A 16,725-nucleotide genomic window follows, 5' to 3' on the forward strand; every position below is an offset into this window, starting at 1 on the left:
TTAGTGGTACAGAAAAGGGACTCTGAAGCCAGCCTGCCTGGGGCAAATGGGCTCCAGCCCTAGCTAGCTGTGTGGCCCCACAAAGGTCACTCAACTCAGGTAACTTTTCTCATCTGGAAGATTGGGATAATAATAGCATGCATTGCATAGTGTTGTACTCAACCCATAGTAATTGCTGAGTAAACATTTAATAAATCAATTGTCTCTAGGCTCCCAACCCCCAAGACTGTGGGGATTCCCAAGGAGCATTTGTCGTGAGTGGAATTTGGTGGAGGAAAGGAATGAACAACACATTTTCTAGAAATTGGTATTTTCGTTGGAACATGGAAGTTCGGCGGGGTTAAGATTTGAAAGGGTAGTTATGCCCGTAGGTCACCATTCAGCCACCAAGTGTCTTCCGCTGGCCAGAAAAACCGAGGCAAATGGTCTCTGAGATTTGACTGAGGAAGGAGGGTGTGCAGGTCTGGTCCAGTCATGCTACCCTTGGGGCCACAGGGACTTCCAGGTAACTGTGCTTCCAAGAAATGAACAGAAAGTAGCACTGAATCATGGTAGATGCCTCACAAGTTGTGGGTAAAGTTGAGGACCTTGATAAAGTAGGAAGATACAGCATCAGATAAAAGATGCTGAGTAGAATGAAACAGAAGCAGATGTGGAAACAGACCGAAGAACAAGAAAGAAAAGAAGTCTTTTATCTGGGCCAATGTTCCCCAAATTGCATCCCCCAGAACACGATCCTAGTTAGATGTTTTTAAATAAAAGGGTTCATAGTGAAATAAATTCTCAACTGTGGCAAAATATACCTCTTCCTGGAGATTTTTTTCCCAGAATAAAAGTTCTGAGAAGTCTTTTGGTAAAAGCACGTGTTTAATCGGTTAGTCCAACACGTCCCTGACTTACCGGCTTTGGATCCTTTTCTTTGGGAGTGAAATGTTGAGACTGGCGTCCACAGACCTCACTTTTGTGTATCCTTTGGTGTCTTGGGGGCAGGTCTGCGTCTCATTCATCCCTATATTTTCCATGTCTCAGTTGGAACCAGTATAGAGAAAACACTGATAAATCCTAACCAAATGAGTGAAAAGAAATAGATGGTAGGTATGGCGGCAGTCCTGGGAGAAACAAGAGGTGCGGACTGCAGACGGGAGGGAACACTGTAGAGGCGCGTCAAGGAGCACCATCCTGCGGGGCATCAAACCAGCCGCACTTCCTTCTAAGCGCCAGCACGTAGCCGAAGCTGCCATCCTCCTGCTTCGTGCTTCGTCTCCCACATGTAGCCCACGCTTCCCCCCGGGCCGCCGCATCGCATCTTCACCCGTCAGTGAGCCCCCTTCTCCCGCCACTGCAGTTCCCCCCGAGAGCTCACCAGTGACTTCTCGTTTCTCAAACCTACGCGCTTCTGAACCTTTTGAAAAAGAGGTTATTCCCATTCCATTAAAGACCCTTTCTAGGGATCTGGGCTGCTCCTCGAACATCAGTGAAGCATAAAACCCCAGCCTTGCGGTAGCAAACCCGGTGGGTGGCACCAACGTTGGGCTCCCAGTGGGCGACTTGGTCTCTTCTCTGGCTTTCACACACATGCCTCTGACTCTTGGAAGCCCTTTAGGATGAGCCCTCCAGCCTGGGGCTTGGCCATTCGTCTCTCACACAGTCTCCTACTCATCCCGTACCACGTTTCAGCTCCTCCCACCATTTTATTCATCTATTTAATATTCATCACCAGTCCCGTGTGTCAGGTACTGTAATAGGCACCCCCCGGCCTATCGGGTGCTTACCTTCTAGGGGAGGCAAAGGACAACAAGCAGTAGACATACAGGGATGGTATGTTATGCCAGAAGGTGGGAGATGCTGGGGAAAGGAGGGACGGGTAGACCAAGCTGGGATCGCCTTCCGCCCAACTGCCATTGGACCCCAGTCCAACTGGACCCCCTGTTCAGAAGATGGGCAGGAGGTCATAAAGGTGGGAAAAAAATCATTCAAGTAATCCCACGGGAGAGCATGGCAGCCACCTCCAGAAAGGAGCTCCTTTCTCTTTCAGAAACACCACTTTCTTAGGAGGAGATGGAGAAGGGGTTCAAGGACACTCATCCTGTATTATTGGTGAAGGGTCAGATTACACGAAGCACAACAGTAAATTTGAGGGAAGCAGGGTGATACCCCAGTTAGCCTGGGGGAACAGTGGGGATGAGCTGCAAAAGATACGGTTGGTTTTAATGAAAAGGGGTAAGAGGCAAAAAACTCTTCTTCCCCTTTGCACTCACTTCCAGTGCAAAGGCCCCGAAAGGCAGTGGTCACAGGCAGGCTCCCCTGCACACGAACAGCTGGGAGCACCAGCATCCTCTATGTCTGTTCACATTCTTCTTTTGTGGCCCACAAGCATCTGAAATCCAGGGGCACCAGAGGATTCACCCACATCTCAGAAGCTTGTTTTCAAATGACCTCAGTTTCAAGGTTGGACACACAGAGCAGTCGCTGACCTGACCTTCTCTCTGCAACTTCAAATGTCCTGGGGCCACAGGACAGGAGGCCGGTTGCAACTATCACACCAGAAAAGATGAGACAGTTGATGGGGGGCAACCTGTTGGGACCCTTACCCTAGTGCCATGATTCCCAAAGTGCTACGGATCACAAGTCACCCTGGGACACTGCAGTAAACTCACAGAAGTTCCACGGATATTTTATATTTCCAGGGGAACTGCAGCAATGCTCAACATTTGTCAGCAATGTGCAAACTACTGATTCAAGGTAATTCAGTTTCACTATTAGAGTCACTCTACCTTCTTGATCGATGATGTCATCTATCTTGGCAAAGTTGGATTTTCAGCAGTTGCTAAGGAAAAGCAAGTACCACACAAAAATCAATTGTGGAGCAGGAAATGAGTCCTGGTTCTGATCTGATTTCCAGCTCTGAGAATTGTATGCAGCATCCAATAGGCACTCGCAGTCCATGAATGACTAATTGGGGTGATTTAAGAATGACATAAAAATACCATTTTTTCCTTTCAACTTTTTGTGTTAACATTTCAAACAGCTATGAAGTTGTTAAAATACACATACTTACTAAGTTTCTAGGACCTCATTACTTAATAAATAAAAACAATTAGGTATTATTTTGGCCTAGTAGCATAGTGGAAAACAAAAAACAAAAAACTGACTAGCAAGACTGCCACAAACCACCGAGATTTGGAAATCTCTACTTAAATCCATTGCCACTTTTTTTACTTGATAGTAAACCCCCTCCAGTGAACTCTCTAGAACTCTGGAACCTCGGCTGGCTGATGATACTGCTGATGACAACAGCAGGAGTCGCTGACACATATTGAGCATTTCTTATGTACCATGTTCCAGAGGTAGGATTTCTCAGACAGTACTTCCTTTACTGGCTATACACAGTTTATTTCACTTTATCTTCCTTAACCCAGAAACACTAGTCCTAATTTTGGGGGGGGACCTACAGAGAAAATTTAGGAACTATCTCACCTGTCTTGTGATAAATTCAATTGAAAACACTGTAATTTTCTTCTGATAATTATAAGTTTCTATTCCCCGCTGCATTTTCAACAAGCCACACATTCAAAACAAAACAGAAACTGCCAGTCTCTTGAAAAGTGTCTCAAGAATCCTAAATGAAAATCCATCAACCTAAATTATTGGACACTGCCTCATGCTAGGCACCGTGGAGGATACAGAAAGACTTCCTGAGTCTGGGAGCTTCCTGTAGGGTTTCTATGGTGCTACGTATACTAAGCGACTAAGTGAGGAAGTACAGGTACTGACAGAGAATGAGCCCTGAGCCTGAACTGCCGCAGGCCAGCCTATCTGTAACTTGCCTTCCTATCTGATTTCTCTCTTGCTGTAAACAGCCATCCCCTCCTTTCTAGCCATCTCTTCTGGAAAGTCAATACTTCCATCTGTTCCAGGGCACCTATCCTTTTCCACTCGATGGAAGACTTTGTTTCTATGGAAATCGCCTCCATTTTAAACGCCACCAGAGATTAATTTTCCTCTTGCCTGTGAGCTTGCTAACTTCTGCATATCCAACAACAGTGATCTCATAACTGCATTATGCCTTTCAGCTTGTATATTGTTTCTCTTTCCTTCTCTAGTCTAAGTTTTTTTTTAAAAATGGAGAGACTACATCCATTGTCTCTCTAGCTTTGCTATCAGTTTTTTGTTGGAGTCTTGCATTTGTCTTTGCCACTTTATTATTAGTGCTATTTTTGAGTTTGTCCATTTAGCCATTCAACAACTATTTAGCAAGCATCTCTTGTCAGTGCATGTTCGAAGTACTGGAGATGAACTGATGAGCCAGAAAGACACGCTCACGTCTCTCACAGAGACTAGTGAAGTAAGTACATAAAGAAGGAAGATATATTTACAATGGACTATGGTAATTGTTATGAGGAATAAAATGTCAAGGTGCCAGGGAAGTCATGGTGTTCAGGGGAGGCTTCCTGGAAGAGGTGATGTGGACATTGAGTATTGCTGGATGGGAAGATGTCAGATGGGTATGAAAGGAATAAAACGTGTTTCATACAGAAGGACTCCAGGCTCCAAATTAGAAAGGGCATAACACATTCTCGGGATTAAAATTGTTTTAGTAATACTGGGTATGAAGTAGGAGGGAAGTGAGTTCCAGGTGAGAGAAAATACCCAAGTATTAGGCAAGGCTTTTATCCTGAAGATGATGGGGAGTCACTGAGTGATTTTTATACAGATAATAGCATTATAAGATTTGTGTTTTTAAAAGATCAGTTTTGCCAAGGTGTGGGGAGCAGAGTGAAAGAAGAGGGGCAAGACTGGAGACAGGGAGGTAAGGACAGACAAGGTGAGGGACCTGAGTTAGGGACATACAGGGGAGATGGAGGGACGTGCATGGATTCAGGGGGAGTTTGCAGGCCTTGGGTGCATTTGGATGTTGGTGGTGAGAGAGAGGCACAGTGGTTCCATTCACTGAAGTGGGGAACATAAGAAAAATGTATTTCAATAGCATAAAAATAATTTCAGTTTGGGACAAGGTGAAAATGAGTTCTCTCTGGTACATTCAAGTGAAGAATTGGGCCTAGAGGTCAAGAGGAAGGGATGGAGTTACAGAATTCTTCAACCTACAAAAGATAACTGACAACTTTCTTTGGGCAAATCAGAAGTGTTGCCTTCTAACCCCTCTGGCCACCTCCATTACTTGGACATAGTTCATCATCTTAACAGTCATCCCATGTATGGTTCCTCACCTGTTCTCCTTCCTGTGTCATATATCATGACTTAATACACATTAGCTTTCTTTCCAGAGCGTCGAGACTTTCAATATTGAGTCCCAGAAAGAAAGGAAGGAGAAGGAGAGGAGGGTGGGGGAGAAGGAGAGGGAAGAGAAAGAGGAGAAGAAAAGAGAAAGAGAAAGAAAAGTCCTGCTTGTATCTACAATAGTATGTTATATTGACAGTTCATTAATTCAACACACACTTATCATTGAGCATCCCCTCTCAGGTGCCTGGCACATACTAGATGAGGTGCTGAGGAAACAGTAGCAACTTCTGACACCCCAAGCTGGTTGAGAAGGTAGATCTTCAGTAATTAGCCAAAGGTAGATCTTCAGTAATTAACCAAATAAATGTATCCCATACCCTATAACAAATTAACCGAATAAATGTATCCCATAACCCTATATAGTGAACAACATCTATAAAATCTTGCTACTCAAAGAGTAGTCCATGGACCAGAGCATCAGTACCATCTGGGAGCTTGTTAGCAAAGCAGAATCTCAGTAACTACCCAAGAGCTACCGAGAGAGAATGTTAACAAGATCCCTGGGGAATGTGCATGCACATTAAATTTGAGAAGCACTCTCTGGCATGCACAGGGCTGTGAGGAAAACAACAGGTGGGCCTAAACTCATCTTGCAAGTTGGGGGGTGGGTGGGAGGTCCCTGAAGAAGTGGCCTCTGATGTAGCTAGAGAGGTAGGTAGGCAGGGACTAGATAGCACAGGCTCTGTTCAGAACATCCGTCTGTTTTCCAAGAGCAACCCAAAGATATTTAAACGTTAGAGTAGCTCAAGCTGCCATAACAAAATACTATATACAGTGAGTGGCTTAAACAACAGAAAATAATTTTCTCACAGTTCTGGAAGCTAGAGGTCTGAAATCTGGGTGCCAGCATAGTCAGGCCCTGGTAAAAAAAAAATCTCTCCTCCAGCCTTGCAGACAACTGCCTTCTTGCTGTGTCCTCACTTGACTGTGAAAGAGAAAATCTCTCTCTCCCTGAAGTCTTATAAGGGCACTAATCCCACCATTAGGGCCCCACCCTCACAACTCAATTATCTCCCTAAGGCCTCATCTCCAAATACTGGGGCTTCCGCATGTGAGTTTCTGGGACACAATTCAGTCCATTGCAAAGACTTTAAGCAAAAGAGTGTAGAATCATCAGAATACTGTTTTTGAATTCTTATTTTTGGCTGATATACAGAAAGAGGACTGAAGGAGACCAGCTGAGGGTCTGTTTCAGTCCTCATGGCAGAAAATACTGAGAGCTTGGACCACTTCACTGGTGGAGATGGAGCAAAGTGAAAGGTTTCTAAACATTTAGGTGCTAAGCTTGACAGGCTTTGATAATGGATCTCATGTGGTGGTTGGGGAGAGAGGATCAAGAATTTTGCCAGGTTTTCGCTTATATAATTGGGTGGATATGATATCAATTCTTGAGGTAGGAACCATGAAATCTGCAAGTTTACACATGGAATCCTACTCAATGCACTAAAAATGTAGAAATAGCTGTCATTCAGTGAGCATTTATCAGGTGCCAGCCACTGAACGGTTGTTTTTTTTACCTACATTATCTTAATTAATATACTGCACAAAACTTCCCTTCTGAGATGGGAAGAAAACATCATTGTTAAGGGTTTCATGGTCTGGTAAAATGAACAGCACGGAATACTTTCGGAGGCGAAGACCATCAGAGAAGATGATGTGAACAGGGAAGCCGTAAGAGATCACAGGGGATTCAGGCTGAGCTTTAGAGGTTGGATAAGATTCTGTTAAGGGACGCTCCTGGGAGTCAGGTCTAAGGATGTTCATTTCAGAAAACAGCATAGAAAAAGTTGAATAGAAAAAGAGGGGACAGATGACGAAGGCCCTTAAAAGTCTGTCTGTAATTTGGATTTTATAGAGAGAAGAATTTGAGTATGAAAGGAACATGACTGTACATGACAGGAAAACCTGTCTGGCAACAGGAGGGCTGAACCTGGTCGGCCTGAACGCCAGAAACCGACTTGTTAGCATTTGTTTTATCCAAGTAATAGGCCAGATTTCTGGACTAGCTAGGAGGAAAAATCAGGAGCTAATTTCATTGAATGAAAATAGGAGAATGAGTCAAAGATGACTTAAATTTCAGGAATGAAATTAAGGGAATGGCAGTTTCAAAGTCAGAATCACAGGGAGATCAGGAAGAGCAGAGTCATAAACCTGTGGCTATCCAGTGGCATGCAGTATAATATTAGGTATATTGACGTATTTAAACATCATTTTCTACCTGTGTGACCGCAGAGGTCATGTAAGTTTCTAGAAAAATGATAGTAGACAAAAGCCTCAAAGTTACAGCATGTGATAGATCAACATTGGGATGGAAAATGCTGTAATTACATTATAAATACAAAATTCGAGGGTGATAAAGCATGGTATTCTATTGAAGAAATAGCCCACAAATCACACGAAACATTGTTTTTTCAAAATGCAGTTGACAAACTCAAAAGAAATCATTTCATTCCACCCCAACTGTTGCTTCATTATAGATGCGCTGACTAGTTGCTTCTCAACAATGGTGCTTCAGTTCAGCCTTTCAGATGAGTGGGGCTTGGTTTCTGCCCTGGACTGGTCATGTAATCAGTTTATTTTTTGTATTCATTTAATTTTTTCTTTTCAAAATGTTGTGCTTAAATGAAAAGAAAGTGTATGCCTTTTGTGTTTCTCAAATGCCATATGTTTTTTTTTTTTCAAAGCACATAGGGGACTATTAATTGGGGGAAAAAGAATCACCTGTACTTACCTTTTCATTCCTTTTTCCCTGCATCTCAGGGAACTGCAGCCCCTCTTCCATCCTTCGTGGAGTGGCACCTGATGGTGCTCCTTGAATCAGATGCCATGTGTGTTGAGGAGTAAACATTTTCCTGTAATCGCTGCTTCATGAATGACAAAATGGACCAACGCACAGTATTTATCAAATGGCACCTAAATGCCTTAGGATTAAATTAAGGTATGCCTAATCTTCGCACGGATGCCTGCCAGGAGGACAAAGAGTAACGTATAGAGACTGATATTTTTTTATTCAGAATTCCCTAATTGACTTTCTCCGTGGTCTGAAAACTTAGCTGAAATATATACAGGCTGTAGTAATTGACCACTGCAATAACAGATATTATACAGGAAAACTGTGTGTGCAGGGTGAAAGCATGTTTTGATTTTGAATGCACTTGGGCTGACACATCCTTCCTCACTAATGGAAATCGTATGTAAATGTTTTGTAAGGTATTAATTTCCATGGCAGACGTTTAACATTTTTTCCTTTAAGCGTATACGTGTGTGTGTGTGTGTGTGTGCGCTTTGTCAAATGATAACGACTTCAGTTTCAAAAAAACCCTGATTGCTTTTGAATCTGCAGAGTTTTGTATTTTCAAAAGTATTTACAGTGCAGCCGCCAGCTTTGGGCTTGCCCTTGGCAAGGGTGTTTTCTCGAGCTCCCCTCTCCCTGCTCTGCCAATTATGTGCCACTTTGTCTTGGTGCTATGATTGCTTTCTTCTGAGAGGGAAATTCCTCTTTCATCAGTATGGATGCACTGTTTTCACACACTGCAAGCGCCGTGTTGCTGTGTCAGTCATCCTATGAGGGCCAGTTTCAGACGAGTAGGGCTGACGAACTGGCTGGGGATTGGCTGCCCTCGGCTGGGAGGGATTTGTCGGAAGGAAGGACTGCAGCTTTACAGCAACAGAGTTTACACTGTCTTTGCTTCATCATCTGAAGGCAAAATTTTCCAGATACGGCAGACGGCTCTCAGAGTACAATAAACAGGGGATGAGAACTATTTACATGGAAATTTCTTCCTCATGATGCAGCCGAGAAGCCTGGGCCGCTGGATTCTGCCAGATGTTCCCGGGGTTACAGTAAAAGGGAGGGAGAGGCAGAGCTGAACAAGGTAGGAGAATCACCCCCCACCCTCGTTTTTTTTTTGACTGTTTCAAGAGTTTGCTGCAGTATGCTGCATTCCATGTGTGCTGCTTAGGGAAGCCAGGGAAACCGGATTCCACTAATTCAAATGTAATACTTGCTGGGGACCCTGGAGTTTTACGTAACATTTTGATTTGAGAAAAGAGAAATGGCAAAGCTTGAATCTAGGCCGTCTCTTTGGGGTGAGGCATAACACGAGTTTTTATTCAAGGAACAGATCCATTTGTTACTCAACAAAAACCATTTGAATTCTCAGGAGCATTCTTATTTTCGTGTTAGGGAAAATTTTCATACGGCCGTAGCTAGCTCCCGAATAAATAAAGTTTGCGTTGATTCTGCTATTTGAACACAGACTTGTAATTAAGGGGGGGAAAAAAAACCTAAATGGTGAATAATCGTCGTTTGAATGTTTAGCCAAAAATATGTCTATTTATTAGAAATGAGGGAGCTATGAGGCCCTGTAATGCCACGGCTTTGAGTTTCAAAAGCACATTTTTAACAGGCTAGCAAGAGGCACCTTTCTGACAAGTTTTCGATACTGTAGTTCAATGTTTACATTTCCTTTCCTGGCATGTCTGAGCCTTTGTTTCCAGCTGAAAAGTGGAACCATTATATTCAAAAGTAAAGCTGGGTTAATAATGCTTACTGCAATTATCTGATCTTTATGCATTTTTAATGAGAACACACAGCCAGCAGAATAATTTAATGAGGGCAGGCTAGCTTTTAAAGCTGTGTTTTCACCATGCTGAACCATATCAACTTTCTTGCCGAGAAGCGGCAGTGAGAAATGATGGAGAAGATTTATTTTTAACACACTTGGCCCAAGAGAAGGAAATGATATATTTGTTAAAGAATTCTTTCTGCCCTTTTCCGGTTTAAATTTCTGCCAGGCATGAGGAAACTGCTTTTTCGTTAGGCCTCGGAAGCATGTGTTTACAATAAATGTGTAACATTTTTAGAATAGTTAGCAAGCACTGAAGCGAAGAAAAAAATCTGACTTGCCTAACTACCATCGTGGTGAGTGTTCCTCAAGAAACATTATGGTCTTTTTAAAAGACAGGGGTTAAGTGGAAAGATGTTTGTTAATTGGTTAATACGTGCATTTGGGAGATAACAACATTTTTCAAAATGAGGACATTCTTATAATCTTTAGATAAGAGGAAGTTCCTCCAGCCATCCTGCCTTCTTTTTCTGAGGAGCAGAAGTACTCATGCAAATAAGAGCAATGCCACGTAGATTCTTCTAGACCCACTGTTTCTACTCTCAAGGAGAAGTGCAGGACACTAGCCCAGGACTTCTGACGTCATCTCCCAACTATTTCTGCTGTGTGTTGTATTCAGGCTCGTGGACGGGAATATTTCTTTATGTGCTGGCCAGGAAGGAACACTCTAACTCTCCCCCTGCAGGTCTTGAGTCACGTCTTCATCTTCTGCCCTGTCCTTTCTAAACCCTAACCCACTATCCAGCAGAAACAGGGCATCTTCTCCTACCTGCCTCACATCAGGGAGTCAGAGCAGGTTCTCTGCAGGGTTTTGGCTGTGCCCCCAAAAAGCGATGGGAAGCCGGGCACAGCTCTGCTTCTGGCCCAACTTCCCCTTGGTGCAGCCCTGTACTGCCACCTGGGTGGACAGTCCCTGTGACCTCATTCCCAGTTCCCCCAGAGCCACTATTCAGGACCCAGGTCATGTCACCAAGTTCATGGCTGGTTGGGATGGTGGGAATAGCTGCTTTTTTAGAGAAAGCAGCGTGTCCTAGCACAGATTCGAACGGGCTGAAGCCCGCCACTGCAGGCTGTTAGCCTCCGCCAAACGGCCACCTTAGTGGTAAACGTCAGGGGAAGACTTTTAAGGAAGACTTTCCTTAGAACAGCTCGGAGTTCCCGGCAGTTCCCGGTTCTAGTTTGCATCCTCTTTCAGACTGCTTGTGTAGCCTTCAGCAAGCACCCACCTCAATTTTTCCATCTCTTAATAGAATTAAATAATACTGTACACCTTCCCTCATAATTCTACCATTTTTAGAGGCCTTGACGTTGTACCAAAAAAAAAAAGTTGTTTGTCTCTTTGTAGAGTGAGCTATTTAAAGTACAAAGGGATAAAACCTCTGAATTAATGAAACTGTTGGCAAATGCCTGGGAATATTAAGATAAATAGTCATGTATACAGAACCTTTCACTCTACTTCATGCTCATGTAAATTTTCTAGGGATATTTATCTTTAGACCAACAATAAAATTTCCAAGGAAATCAGAGCACTGCTGTTTGCATCTTCTCAGCCATCGATCTCGTGTAACATACTAGAAGCTGTACCAGCCAGACTATTTCAGACATCCGCCTTGGAGCACCCAAAGCATTTAGTGCTATTTTTGCTTTAGCTTTTGGGTTAAATTTGTGAAAGTGGATTGAGTCAGAAAGAAAATAAGAGGAAAGGAGAAAAATGTGCTTACAAAATATACCAATTATGGAGCTTTACTGGTTAACAGCCTGCCTTCTCTCTGCTAGTTGTTTTAATTTGCTGTTGCTATGGTGAAAACAAATCAATATCACATGGCTACCAGCCAGTCCTGCGCTCAGGGAGCGCCATAGAAATTCAGGATCAGGTACTCAAGATTCCAAGCAAGAATTGGGAGAAGATTTAGATATTGAGCTAAAGAGAATTCCTTATGGTAGACTGAATAGGCTCAGTGTTGCATGCATTTTCTCTTGCTTTCTTCCTGCACTTTCCCATCAAGAAAAGGTAGGAAGGAAGGCATAGCGATTTGTTTACATTTTCCAAAATGACAAAATATATCATCAACATAGAAGTGGGTCCATAACATTGCAGGGGATAAAGGATTCTGCTTAATGAAAAGGTGGTACAGCTGCAGGACATGTTGGTGGGTGAGGACACGGTCTGGGCACCCTTAATATCTCCAGGTACAGCTGCATGAGAACTGGCAGGGTCAGAAACAGTTACTACTGCCGAATCAGGCACAGGGAGCTGGCAACTCTAGAGAGCGGGTGGGCAGTGGAGGCAAGGGGCATTATGGAAAGGTGGGGAGGAAGAACCATCAAAGTCAGCAAGCAGCAAAGTCAGGGGAAGGGTGTAGGTCCAGAGTCAGGCCAGGTGAGCGCGGAACCCCAGGGGCGAGCAGAACAGGGCAAAGGGCTCTTGGCTCCTCTCACAAAATCTGCCTGAGGCCCGACCCGAAGGCCTAGCAAGGCAAGAGGAAGTGGCTTCAGAGAGAAGTAAAGGTGTCATGCGTCCAGCATCCCTTCTGGAATGGTCTGCTGAACCGGATGGTTATAGATGTGTACTGTCCTGTGGTGCAAGGGACTGGAGAGTTCATGCTTTGGTTTCCCTTGGAAGATCGAGGCAGGAAGACGTAGCTGGGCTTTGTAAATGAGTTACAATAGTGTGTTTCTCTCCCGTTTTTTTTTTTTTTTTTTACTCAGCTCAGTTGTTTTTTTGTCTTTTAATGCATACAAACTGTTAGTTGCAGCTGTGATAATATTCATAGTAAGAGCCCAAGGTGGCGTCATGGCTGGTGCCAGGCTGTCTGCGTCAGGCCTGTGCTTCCAGCTGCTCAGCGCTGTTTAGCTGAGGCTGGTCCCCGCCTCTGTTGCTGAGAGTGAAAACAGGTGTGAAAGGTAAAGCCCTGGGGTTTCTTTTGTGAACCGTAGCCACCACAGGCAAGTTCGGGGCTGTCCTGTACCTCTCAATGTGGCAGAAACACCCAGTAATAAAAGTGGGCCCACCGATCTACCTGAGCGCTCTAACAAAGAGTGCATTGTCTCAGAGGTCCGAGGTCGGTCTGTTCCATCAATCAGTCAACAAGTGTTTATTAAACACCTCTTGGGTCCTCTGGCTTTGGCTATCTGGTTAGAACAAGTCAATTACCTAATACCTGACTGTGTGTGCAAAATAAATGAAAGAAATGATGCAAAACTGTTAAGTTTCAAAGACTTCAATAATAATGTTATTGGCAAACATTAACATGGTTAACTATCAGGCGTTACTTGTAGGTTTGAGATAGTTTTGCTTTTTGGGGAAGAATAAGAGAAGAAATTTTTAGTTTTTAAGTATCTGTATGTACATTCTTCACCTCAATTATATTTCTCAGCCTAAATGCTGTTTAAATAGCACAAAACGTGTGCACGTAAAATAGTGCAATAGACATAAGAATGCTGCCAAAAAAAAAAAGGTGTCCAAAATGTAAGACTGATGAGAGCAATCATCCAACCTCAGCAAGCCGAGATTCAGCCCCAAAGTGACTGGGGAACACTGGACACCCCATCCACAAAGCCTTGTCAAGGATAGGAAATCCTAGACCCTCTCCCATGCTCTGGGCCTCAGGGTGCTTGGAAAGCCCCCGGGGCAATTATCACACCATCCCAGAAAGGAAACCCGATTCCCAGCCCTGGAGGATTAAATTTCCCCCCACTTTTTTTAAAAAGCAGAGTTACTTAAAAAAATAAAAAACTACTTCCCCTTTGAAATACAAAGTTTTGTTTTGGTTTGTTTTTTATTCCCTAAATCAAAATTAGTGTGTGTTTTCCAGGCGAACGCAAGCCTCAAGGTAAGGGACATAGTTTGGGGAACGCTGGGAGAAGTGACAGAGGATGTACCCAAGGTTTGAGAATTATTTTCAGCTATAAGTCTTGGCAGACAGACGGGCAGGTCTAAGGTTTATGAGCATCTATACAAGCTGGCAGCGGTAAAGAGCTTTAGGGGTACTGAGCCACCCTGACAGAGGGAGGAGGCAGGAAACACCAAGCACTTTGCAGGTCGCTGGTACTCAGCAGTTAGCAGTCCCCAATCCGGGGCGACAAGATACTTAGAAACAAGATAAGAATAGGTCAGAGTACGAATATCTTCAGAAAGATCATTAACATATGTATAGTTCCTTACACTTTACAAAGGGCTTTCACAGAGACTATCTCAATTAACAGTTCAAATAGAAGGTTAAAAACCAGGAGCCTAAAATTAGAGCATTCTCACAAGGATGTCCTAGGTAAGCCTCCTGGAGAAGGTGAGCTGAAAACTGGGTTTTTCAAACTTTTCTTAATTTACTTTTTCAGTGGTTAATTGACTTGAGTTTTGCACACATATCTCATGTAGTTTGAATCTTAGAAGAACCTCACAAAGTTAATGTGTCCCTCATGAAGTTAATGTTGGCTGACAGAGAAGTTTTGAAAGGTTCAAAACTTAACAAATGACCCTGGTACATGTATGCCTGTCACTGTCTCCTTCCCCGAATGCTTTTTTGGACAAGCACATTTATAACTAGTATAATAGGTAGCCTAGAGCAAGAAGAGAGGTCTGTTGGCTTCACTTTCTCAGCTCTTAACTGCTCAAAGCATTAGGGGATAAAACACATACTGGCTTCAGGCCCCAGCCTAGCCCCACAGCAGCAAGGTGAGTTTGGCAGTAGATGGCAGGGAGGTACTTGCAGCACATAAAATTCATTAATGGCTGTAAATGGCTGGCATGCCTGGGAAAAAACAAAGTCAACAATGAAATCAAAATTCAGGATATTCTATTTGCCTGTGAGAGCATCTGATTGAATTCTCTTAAGCCTGCTACAGCGGGTGGAGGCATTCATTTATGATTTAATATTTCAGTGATGTGTTATAAACTAGGTGCTTTGCACACATACCTCATGTAATTTGAACCTTAGAAGAACATCACAAAGTTAATGTTAGCCTTGTGAAGTTAACGTTGGCTGGCAGAGAAGTTTGGAAAGGTTCAGCACACACACACAATCTCACAGCTAATACTTGGCAGAGACAGTGTGTACCTGAGGCCCATCAGACACTGAGTCTTACAGGAAGGCAGCGCTATGTTCAGCTGAGCAAATAAAATTGAGAAAATACAAGTAACTCATTGGCAGAAAAAAATAGGTGGAGGTAGGAGGTCAATTGTTTTGGATATTTTAGAAATTGCAGGTGTAATTTACATGGTTAACATAATGCAGATAAATGCTGGATGTAATAGTAGTATCTTACATGTATATGTCACTTCAGTTTCTATGGTTATCATCTCTTTAACGTCACAAAATCCCCTTTTTGTCCCCATTTCATAATTTAAATACAAAGTGAATTTGAGTGAAGTTAAGCGATGCATTAAAAATCTCACTAGGCAAAAAGAACAAAAGTTAGTCCTTATGAGAATCTGTGCATATGACATTTAAGGGGTTAAAACAGTCTTCAAATGAAATTATTCTGCAGTCCGACTTGGAGTTTTCTTGAAATGGATGTTGCATAGTGGAGTAGAGTCCAGCCCAAGCAATTTTGAGAAGACAGTAATGTTTTTAGTTAAGATACTGAATTATTTTAAAAATCTATAAATTTCTGGCATCCTACACACAAGCTTCAATTAATCAACTAAAAAGTATTGGTGAAGCATATATTATATCAATGATTTATACTTGTGATTTTAAATGCTCTGGGAGTCCAGGGAAGGAGAACTCCCTTTGGTCTGGAGTAACTGATAAGGCTTCTCAGAGGAAGAGGTACTTCCTCTGGCTCTGAATGGGTACGTTTTGTATAAATCAGTGTTTCTAACATGAGATGTTTACATCCCAAGACTAGGGCAAGATTATCTACTAGGGAAGGAAAGGAAATAGTTGAATTTACATGTTATAAATTATTTAGCTCCTCCTTTTAAAATGCCAGTTATCATGTATGTTTGATAATGTATATAACATACTAGTATGGTTATGCAAACATAACATTTATAAATAAGTAACTAGCCTTAAAATGGTTGTTCCTACCCAAAAGTATTTTCCTGATGGGGTATATAATCAAAAAAGTTTGGAAAGAGAGACAGTCGTCAAAATTACAGAAAGAAAGGTCATCTCAGGAAGGAGGAACAGCATGATGTGGTGTAGGGGCCACTGTGGAGCCCTGACTTTGGACAATAGGGATTCACTGTTGGGGAGCAGTGGTAAGTAAGGTTAGATTGTTGGGCTGGGTGGGATGTGTGTGTGTGTGTGTGTGTGTGTGTGTGTGTGTGTGTGCGCGCGCAAAAGACCTGAAGAGCTATGAAGAATGGCTGCATTCTTTACCTATAACATTGCATCTCATGCTCAGAAAGATTCAGCTGAGATTTGTGAGACAGGGTTGGAGGTTGGAAGATTTGCAACCAGGATGCCACTGGGCATGAAAACTCCTGCAATATTCCAGGCATAATGTAGGAAGGAGCTGGATTAGAATGGCAGTGTGAGGATGGAGGAGACAGGCCAAATCCAAAAGGTTTCTTGAAGGAAAAGTAATAGAAGCTAGTGAGAGCTTACAAGAGCCTAAATGACCCTGGAGTTTCTACCAGGGGAGATATTGATGGAAGCCCAACAGAATATGGGAGTGGGTGGAAAAGACCAGTCAGGAGGAGTGGGTTCGGAGGAGGGGGATGGTGCGTTTTGAGTTCTGGTGATGGCGTTTCAGCTCATGGTGGTCTTCCAGGTGGGATACCCCATAGATGTCTGGCAATGTGGGAATGGAGAACAGCTTAAACACCAGCCTTCTCATGCAAACTGAGACA

The 16,725-nt window shown here is 43.1% G+C and overlaps 1 protein-coding gene across 6 annotated transcripts in view; it reads left to right on the plus strand.

The window, feature by feature from the left end:
* The first annotated feature begins 8,950 nt into the window (after nucleotides 1–8,950).
* The window catches only part of MBNL2 (muscleblind like splicing regulator 2), a 159,472-nt gene continuing 151,697 nt past the window's right edge, over nucleotides 8,951–16,725 (plus strand). For 2 of the 6 annotated variants that reach the window (XM_036893882.2, XM_036893881.2), the window contains exon 1: nucleotides 8,952–9,176. The gene's annotated coding sequence lies outside the window, so the exon portion shown is untranslated. Of the gene's footprint in view, nucleotides 9,177–16,725 lie in introns of all 6 variants that reach the window. The other 4 variants (XM_057494493.1, XM_036893884.2, XM_036893879.2 and 1 more) reach the window with 3 other exon arrangements.

The sequence above is a fragment of the Manis pentadactyla genome, chromosome 17 (genome assembly GCF_030020395.1).
Source record: "Manis pentadactyla isolate mManPen7 chromosome 17, mManPen7.hap1, whole genome shotgun sequence".
Taxonomy (NCBI): Eukaryota; Metazoa; Chordata; class Mammalia; order Pholidota; family Manidae; genus Manis; species Manis pentadactyla.